Consider the following 9,742-nt stretch of genomic DNA (forward strand, 5'->3'; position numbering starts at 1 on the left):
CCCACCTTGTCTCAGTCAAATCCCTCGAACTCAGCACCGTCTTCCTAACCTGCAATCTTCTTCCTGACTTCTCCGCCTCCACCCACTCCGGCCTATAACCCTCACCTTGACCTCCTTCCACCTATCGCATTTCCAACGCCCCTCCCTACCTTTTATCTTAGCCTGCTGGACACACTTTCCTCATTCCTGAAGAAGGGCTTATGCCCGAAACGTCGATTCTCCTTCTCCTTGGATACTGCCTCACCTGCTGCGCTTTTCCAGCAACACATTTTCAGCTCTGATCATCCTCAACTCCATTTTCCTGCCTTTTCCCCATAACCCTTAATTCTCCTTATCTATCTACCTCAGAATTGAATACACTTAACAACTAGCCTCTTACAGCCCTCTGCAATGAAGAATTCTTTAGATTCACTACTCTCTGAGAGAACAAATTCCTCCTCATCTCTGTTTTAAATGAGTGACCCCTTATTCTAAGATTATGGCCACTCATCCTAGACTCTCCCATGAGGGGAAACAACTTTTATACATCTATCCTGTCAAGTCCTATAAGAATCTTCTAAGTTTCAATCAGGTCGACTCTCATTCTTCTGTATTCGAGCAAGTAGAGGCCCAGCCTACTCAATCCCTCCTCATTATACAGTCCCTCCATACTCGGGATCAGCCTAGCAAACCCACTCTGGGCTGCCTCCAACGCCAATATATCTTTCCTTGGATTAGCAGTTCAAAACTGTTCTGGTTGTGGTCTGACTAATGCTGTGTATAGTTTTAGGAAAACCTCTGTACTTCATTCACCATTCACTTTGAAATAAAAGCCAGCATTCCTTTTGCCTTCCTTGTTACCTGCTAAACTTGAATACTATCTTCTTGTAATCTGTGGATGGGAACTCCTAAATTGTTTTATCTTTCTACAGTCTTCTTCCATTTAAATAATATTAATCTCTTCTATTCTTCTTGCCAAACCTCACATTTCCCAGCACTGGATTGAAACTTATTTTGAGATAACTGTCAGAAAATGGACAGTGGCTGCTCAAAGATGTAACTTTTCTTTTAAAAAAAAGGCTAGAATTCCCAGATCTGATTCAGAAAACTAATCTCAACTGGAATCGTGTTGATCCATCAATATCATTTGGCACAATTCATCCTTCAGGATAGGATAGGACAGTACTTCGGAAGGAAGATCTAATTTTCTTGAACAGAAGGCTTTTGGCAGTGTAGGCTTAACTGACTAGTGCTCAGCATTATGTTGAAGAAAATTTGACAGGTAATTCTTACTTCAAGATGAATACAATGCTGAAAGCTATCTTAGCCTGTGAATTATCTCTGGAAAACGTCCACTTCTGTGGAAATAGAAACCATTAACTGATGAAATCAGTTACTGATGAAAAAGAAATCCTCCTAATTTACATCATTAATATTTACTGGTTTTTGTTTATTGAAAAGAAATTGGCATTTAACCAAGCTTGGTTTCTATCTCCTGCAGACCTGCATGAAAGTCAAGTATTTATTACTGACGTTACATTGTGCACGAATTCTATCTACCATTTGCAGTCCCAAGATTTGTAGCCCATAGAAAATTGAATATAAAATTGCAAGGATTGACTTGCTGTCAGACAAACCCATTTTTTGTGAGTCTTCTGTACGACACCGTCATAGCTAATAGGGGACTGGAAGTCAAGGTTCCTCACTTTTAGCATCAGATAAGGAGTATGTCAAGACTTGGACCAAAACTGACTGCAGAAAATGTATTTGCTTAACTGTTTAATTACCGATGGCCACTGGCTTCCTGTTTGTAATTTAATACATTGGAGGAAACTGTCAGTGCTGTGTATGCAACTTTGAAGTTTCAATTCTCTGGTCCCCAGTCCCCTAGCCGAAATCTTTGTCAGCCAAATCTGCCTCTGTCACATTCCTAAATGCCAATCCACAATCTTCAGACTGTCCCTTGTTTGTACCTTCATTGTGTTGCCCATTTATTGAGCTATTACAGAGTACCTCATCCATGTCCTTGTTACCCGAGGCTTTGACTATTCCAATGTATTTCTGAACAACTTTGCAATTTCTATCCTGGCTAAATGAGCTGCTACCCAAACTTCTGCTATCCAAGCACCCAAGACCCATTAAAAAATCACACCCCTGTGTTTGCTGAGCCACATTGACTCATGGACAAGCAAACTCTTGCTTCAACATTCTCATCTTTGTTTTCATATCTATCCATGGCCTTTCCCTATTCTTCTCTTTCATCTCCTTTAGGCCCACAATATCCTGATTTTTAATCGCTTGGTGTCCATGCATCTAGGTCTCTCTCTCTCTCTATCTTTACACTGCCACAACTCTCTACCCCACTCTCCGCCTCTCTGCCTCACTTTTCTCCTTCAAACCGATGGCTCTGTGGTTAGCACTGCTGTCTCACAACACCAGGGACCCGGGTTTGATTCCAGCCTCGGGTGACTGTCTGTGTGGAGTTTGCACATTCTCCCCATGTCTGCTTGGGTTTCCTCCCACAATCCAAAGGTGTCCAGGTTAGGTGAATTGGCCATGCTAAATTGTCCATTGTGTTGAGGGATGTGTAGGTTAGGTGCATTAGTCAGGGGTAAATGTCGAGTAATAGGGTAGAGGAATCAGTCTGGGTGGGTTACTGTTCAGAGGGTCTGTGTGGACTTGTTGGGCCAAATGGCCTGTTTCCACACTGTAGGGATTCTATGACTCTATTTCCAAGAAACCAGTGCATTCCCTGGTACCCACATTAGTGGGTACTCTTCAATGAAACATATAAATATTCGATCACGCTAACTCAACCTCCCATGCAAGCAGCTCAAACATCAATCACGTCTTATAGATAGAATAAATCCAGCTTTCAAAACAGAATATGTGGATGAGTCCTTAGGCTGTGTACATATGAGGCTTACAAAATATAATGCACAGTTAATTCGACCACTGGTGACATCTCACTTTGCAGATCATCCAATTCCCTTTTGAAGCTATAAATCTGCCTCCACTGCACTTTCAGACACTCACAGTGTGTTGCAGCTCCTAATCACTCTCTGGGCAAAACGATTGCTGAGATTTGTATCATCCCACCTTTGATTCTTTCACCACTCACTTTAAATTTGTATCCTCTGCATCACAACCCTTCTGTCAACGGAAGTGCTTACCCTCTCTCTCTGTACTCTGTCCAGATTTTATGACTGCTCCAGTTCGTCTGCTGACTGACACCAGGCAGCTCAGTTTAGATGAAAATCAAATCTGCAGATCTTGATATTGGGTAGAACTTGCTGCATCTGTGGGAGGATTTGACATTCAATTAAACTGAATCAAATTTTGTCAGATATTTATTTTACAAGCACACTGTATATAGTGTGCAGTGGATAGTTCCAATATTTGCAGATGACATGAAACTTAGACAAATTGTAAACTGTGTCAAGGACAATGTGGAACTCTAAATGAACACTGACAAGTTGGTGGACTGGGAAGGCAGGGTGAGATACTAAACAAATATTTCACGTCAGTATTTACTTTGAAGGAGGACATAGAACTTAAGGAAATAAATAGTGATATCTTGAAAGGTGTCCACATTACAGAAGGGAGATACTGTAGGTCTTAAAACGCCTGATCAAGTATATCCTAGAACTTTGTAGAAAGCTAGGGAAGAGATTGCTGAGATTTGTATCATCGATATCCACGAGCAAGGTGCCGGAAGACTGTAGGGTGGCTAATCTTGTTTTTTAAGAAAGACTGAGAGGAAAAGCCAGGAAACTATAGACCAGTAAGCCCGATGTCAGTTGGTGGAGGAGATTCTGACGCATAGGATTTGCATACTTTTGGAAAGGCAAGGATTGATCACAGATGGTCAACATGGCTTTGTGTATGGGAAATTGTATCTCACGAACTTGACTGTTTTTTGAAGAGGTGACAAAGAAAATAGAATAAGACAGAGCGGTGGATATTGTCTATATGAGCTGCAGCAAGGCATCCAACAAGGTTCTACATGGGAGACTGGTGAGTATGGTTAGATCACATGTGATCCAGGGAAAGATAACCAATTGGATACAAACTTGGCTGGATGTTAAGAGACACGGGGTGTTGGTAAAGGGTTGCTTTGCAGACGAGAGACCTGTGACCAGCGGTGTGCCACAACTGCTGGGTCCATTGCTTTTCGTCATTTATATAAATGCTTTGGAGGAGAATATAGGAAGCATGGTTAGTAGGCTTGAAGATGATACCAAGATTGGTAGTGTAGTAGACAGTAAAGAAGATTGTTTCAGAGTACAATGAGACCTTGATCAATGGGTCAAGGATTGGCAGATGGAGTTTAATTTAGGTAAATGTAAAGCCCTGGGGAGTGTTGCCGAACCAAGAAACCTACTGGTGAAAGCGCATGGTTCTTTGGAAGTGGAGTTGCAGGGAGACAGGATGGTGAAGAAGGTATTTAACATGCTTGCTTTCATTTTTCAGTATAGGAGTTGGGAGGTCATGTTGAGGCTGTACAGGACATTGGTGAGGCCAATTCTAAAAACTCTATATGACTCTACAAGTCAATGACAACATGCATTTCATTAACATGAATTCGCTGTACTGCGATCGATGAATTGGGGACACTGTTTCTAAAGTGTAAACGTTTAAAACGTATGTTGGCTGTAATGGGATTACATCACCTATACTTTAAGCGCTGTTTCTAAAATGTGATTTTTCTTTAATGCGGGTTGCACCTGTGTCTTTTGGAACCGCCTCTATGACTCTATAGGTGGTCGAGGTCCAATGCAAAGAAGTGTGAGCTGATGAACTTTGGCCAAATGCATATTAAAAGACAAATTAAAACAGGTAAAATTCTAAAGATGAGACAGGAGCAGTGGGAGCTGGGTGCATATGTACACAAATCTCTGAAGGTGGCAGGACAGATGGAGAGATTGGTAAATAAGGCACTTGGTGTCCTTGGCTTTATTAACAGGGCTGAAAATGTGTTGCTGGAAAAGCGCAGCAGGTCAGGCAGCATCCAAGGAACAGGAGAATCGACGTTTCGGGCATAAGCCTTTCTTCCTGAAGAAGGGCTTATGCCCGAAACGTCGATTCTCCTGTTCCTTGGATGCTGCCTGACTTGCTGCGCTTTTCCAGCAACACATTTTCAGCTCTGATCTCCAGCATCTGCAGTCCTCACTTTCTCCTCCTTTCTTAACAGGGGCATAGAGTACAACCACAAGGAGGTGATCTTGAACTTGTACAAGACACCCGTTAGATCTCAGTTCGAGTATTGTGCACACTGGTGGGCACCATGTTGTTGGAAAGGTGTGAATGCATTGGAGAGAGTTCCAAAGTGATTTACAAGAATGATTCCAGGAATGAAAAATGTCAGTGATAAGGATTGATTGAAGAAGGCTGAAAGATGATCCGATATAGGATTTCAAAGTCGCAAGCGAGATGGATAGGGAGAAGCTGCTCCCACTCGTAAAAGATAGAAGAATGAGAGGGAATGGAGTTAAAGTGATGTGGAAATGAGGCAAGGGCGATATGCGGGGTTAGGGAATGGAATGCACCGCCTGGAAATGTGGTGGAGACAGGTTCAATTGAGGCATGCAAGAGGGTATTGGATGGAAATGGTTGTTGGCAAAAGGCAGGAGATTAGCACTCGGAAATAGGAATGGTGCAGATGTAGGATATCAGAAATAATTCACGTAGATAAAGATTTCCAGTATGGAGATGGGCCAAGTGGCTTCTGTGCTCCTCTGAGAACATTTTTGATTTGACAACAGATATTGTATGCAAAGGATCATCACAAAGGTATGGCTCTTGTGTATCTTTGTTATTTTGTAAAACCCGCTGTCAAATTGAGAATGTTTGGTGTACTAATTGTTTGCTTTTAGTGCGTAGGCAGCATCTGTGGACAGAGAGAAAGAGAAAGAAAGAGAGAAAGAGAAAGACAGAGAGTGAAGGTTTAAGCGTGATTTCCTCTGATCAGAATCTTGATCACCTGAAAAGGGTCATGCGCCTGAAACATTAACCCTGCTTCTCCCTCAACAGATGCTGCTTGAGGTTTTTCCACTTTTGTTTTGTTCTTATTTTAAATTAAAGCTTTGGCCCACCTTGCTGACCCACTGTTGGAAAGTGAGGGCTTTGGGGCAGGGTGCAGGGTCTGGATGAGTTCTGAAACACTGATTCTCACTGTCCTGAGTGTCCAACAGCAAGGTTATCAAGCTGGCAGAAGGCTGCTGACTGGTAGCAACACAGTTATACCCAGGTAAGGAGTCAATACCTTCACAAGAAAGGGGAAGAGAGATTGTGGTGGGGATGATCTATCTGACACAGTCTTAATTCAGTTGCAGTTACCAGCAATTAATATTGTTTGTGGTAATCTGTATTGTAACAGGTGGCACACTGATAGCTCAGAGTCAGGAGCAGGTGGATACTGGAAATCTTTGCTTATATGAATTATTTCTGATACCTTACATTTTCCCCCCAAGAAGAATAGAGGTCTTCTGCATTAGTTTGACTCTGCCTGTAAATTGCATCCAGCCTGCCCCAGGAACTTCAGTCTGGTTTATGACACATCTTTGAAAATACTTTCTTTCAGTATTTTATTCTATAAACATTGACTGCAGTTTATACTGGTGGAAACCAAGGATTGCGATGTGCCTGAGGTATTCATACACTTGGAGTCACAGCAGGAAAGCATTTATCTACTGCTTCTCATCATTTGAAAGTAAATTCCGTTTTTCATTTTGCCTCTATTTAATCTTTCACCTTCCTCTCCTGACAAGTCGACTTTTGCAGGAAGGCAGCTCCAGAAACAATTTCCAACTCTCTCTCTCTCTCTCTCTCTCTCTCAGTGCAAGGCAGTATTTATTGGCTGTTTAACTATAGAAGGCATCACAGAAATGCCTGAAAGGACAAACAGCAAATGTAGGAAACACACAGATCTAGCATAGCCTCTGGGGATAAAGAGAGCTAATGACAGGATTAGATGACAACTCCACAATCACAGGAAGCAAATTTGGACAGGGGAATGTTATTAATTCGGGTGGAAGTGTGAGAGATGAAGACTTTGCTGCTTTTCTTCCAATCAATGTGGAAAAGTGCAGGGTAGCCATCCTGTCTGAAGACTAACTGATGCCTTTTAAAGATATTTTGTTTCTATCTACACTGTAAGAAGTTTTTTGACTGCAATTTGTTTTAACTTTTACATAGGAAATCAAGCTGTTTGTTAATTTTAAAAAAAATGGAGGGAGGGCTTCCACAATGACAACTTCAAATTTGAGAAGATTTGTAGCCAGGTTGAGGTTCTGGATGTAGGTTTGCTCACTGAGCTAGAAGGTTCGTTTTCAGATGTTTTGTCACCATACTAGGTAACATCTTCAGTGAGCCTCTGGATGAAGACTGGTGGTATAGCTCGCTTTCTATTCACGTATTTGGGTTTCCTTGGGTTGGTGAAATCATTTCCTGTGGTCATTTCCTGTTCTTTTTCTCTGGGGTGGTAAATGGGATCCAAGTCAATTTGTTTGTTAATAGAGTTCCGGTTGGAATACCATACTTCTAGGAATTCTGATGCGTGTCTCTGTTTGGCTTGACCTGGGATGGATTTGTTGTCCCACTCGAAATGGTGTCCTTCCTCATCCTTGTGTAAGGATACTAGTGAGAGTGGGTCATGTCTTTTTGTGGCCAGTTGTGATGAACATCAACATCAACTAGCCACAAAAAGATATGACCCACTCTCACTAGTATCCTTACATGTGGATGAGGAAGGATGCCATTTCGTCTGGGACAACACATCCATCCAAGGACAAGCCTAGGACAGGGATACGCACAGAAGGATGGCATTCCAAATGGAACTCTATCAACAAACAAAATAACTTGGATCCCATTTACCACCCCTGAGAAAAAGAACAGGAAATGACATCAACATAGGAAATGACATAACCAACCTAAGGAAACCCAAGCACATAAATAGAAAGCGGGCTATACCACCAGTGCTTCATCCGGAGGCTCACTGACGATAAAACCCAGTATGGTGATGAAACATCTGAAAACAGACCTTCCAGCTCAGCAAGCAAACCTACATCCATTCAGCTTCAATTTTAATAAGTAAAAAGGTAGGTTGTTTAATCGGCATATTTCTACTTGCTACTGCTACTTGATGCTGCTAGTTTCCTGAATATTTTAAAGTCCAAAACTGTTGTCTAGCTGAGTTTCAATGAGATTTCCAAATATCTACCATTAAGAATGTGGATGCTTTTAGAAATGGACTTACACTATTCCCACCACCTGTGCTGTGGTAGTGTGTGATTTTTCCCCGTACAGGGTATTTGTTACTGATGAGTCAAAACATATATTACTTTTAAAACATAAGAACTAGATGTTGTTAACATACTGCAAAAAGATTTAACACAACTCCTGATAAATATAATGCAATCACAGACACTTCAGTCTCTGGACTAATACTGAGCGATTCAGTTACAAACTGTTGGACACCTCTGTCAGCATGTCATGCTTCTAGTGATCCCAGTTAAGATGGAGAATGAGGCCTTTATGTCCTCAGGCCATGATATGATGGTGATATCATGAGCATTTTCCTTAAAGGTATGCTGCATACCCACTGTGCGACATAACATAATGTTTAATGGCAACAGAAATTATTGGAAAAACTCAGTAGGTCTGGCAACATCTATGGAGAAGGATTAAAGTTAGCTTTTCAGATTGAGTGACCCTTCCCCAGAACTGACGTCCTCCAACGTTAAACAGCCTTATCCAATGACTGTTATCCAACCAGGCTAGGGAATGTGCCATTTAGGAATACGGCTTTGCAAAACTTGTTCATTTTGCCTGTGGCCTAGTTGAGGGTCTGGGATCACTAATCACAGGCATTCCATCCTTAATTGAGGAACCCAGCAACAGGAGTGGGAAATCCCTTGAGAAGCTACTATCCTGCGCTTCCTTTCACTACTACCCCACCCCTTACCTGTAACCCCTCCCCCATCCATTTCCCTCTCTCCAGGAATCCTGTGGTAACATCTGCTGAAGGCCCAGGCAGGATAGTGGTTCCCCACTCCCAGTACTGCTGTCGGTATATTGTGATCTGCTGGCCTCTGATTGGCTGGCAGCTATTGGGGGTGGGGACTTCTATCTTAATTTTGTGGGCAGCATGACACTGTCCAGCTAAGGTCCTGATTACCTCAGTTGTAAAGTCACCATAGTTCGAGAGAGAGATGACTGTTGGCGATATAAATGCCAAAAATCAAGTTCAATTCCTGTACCCAGCTGAGGTGACTATGAAGATCTCTCCTTCTCCACTAGTCCCTTTGTGGTGACCCTCAAGTCAGACTGATTACCTTGCAATACAAAAAAATGAAAACAGAAAGTGCCAGAAATACTCAGCAGATGGCAGCACCTATGGAGAGCAGGAAGCAGAGTTACCATTCTGCGTCAAATATGAAGTTTCTTCAGAAAGGCATTTATTTTAACAATTTTGGGGCTTTTCCACAAGTATCAGTCCAGCAACCCAGTTGGCGGACAGCCACCAAAACATTCATTTCTGCCCAGGTTTTTCAGGTCAACAGGCTTTGATCAAGTTGGCATCCTTTGTCTTTTGCATCTGTGTTATGAAAAAGCTGCACTCAGTCTTCATCAGCATTCCATACATAGCATTTTCCCTTAGGGGAGATAAGGGCACCTCCTCCACATATCATCCAGAGGTATCAAATCCAACCACTGCACCTACCTGTTTTATTCAGCACAAACTCACAACAAAAGCCAAGAA

The sequence above is a fragment of the Chiloscyllium plagiosum genome, chromosome 19 (assembly GCF_004010195.1).
Source record: "Chiloscyllium plagiosum isolate BGI_BamShark_2017 chromosome 19, ASM401019v2, whole genome shotgun sequence".
Lineage (NCBI taxonomy): Eukaryota > Metazoa > Chordata > Chondrichthyes > Orectolobiformes > Hemiscylliidae > Chiloscyllium > Chiloscyllium plagiosum.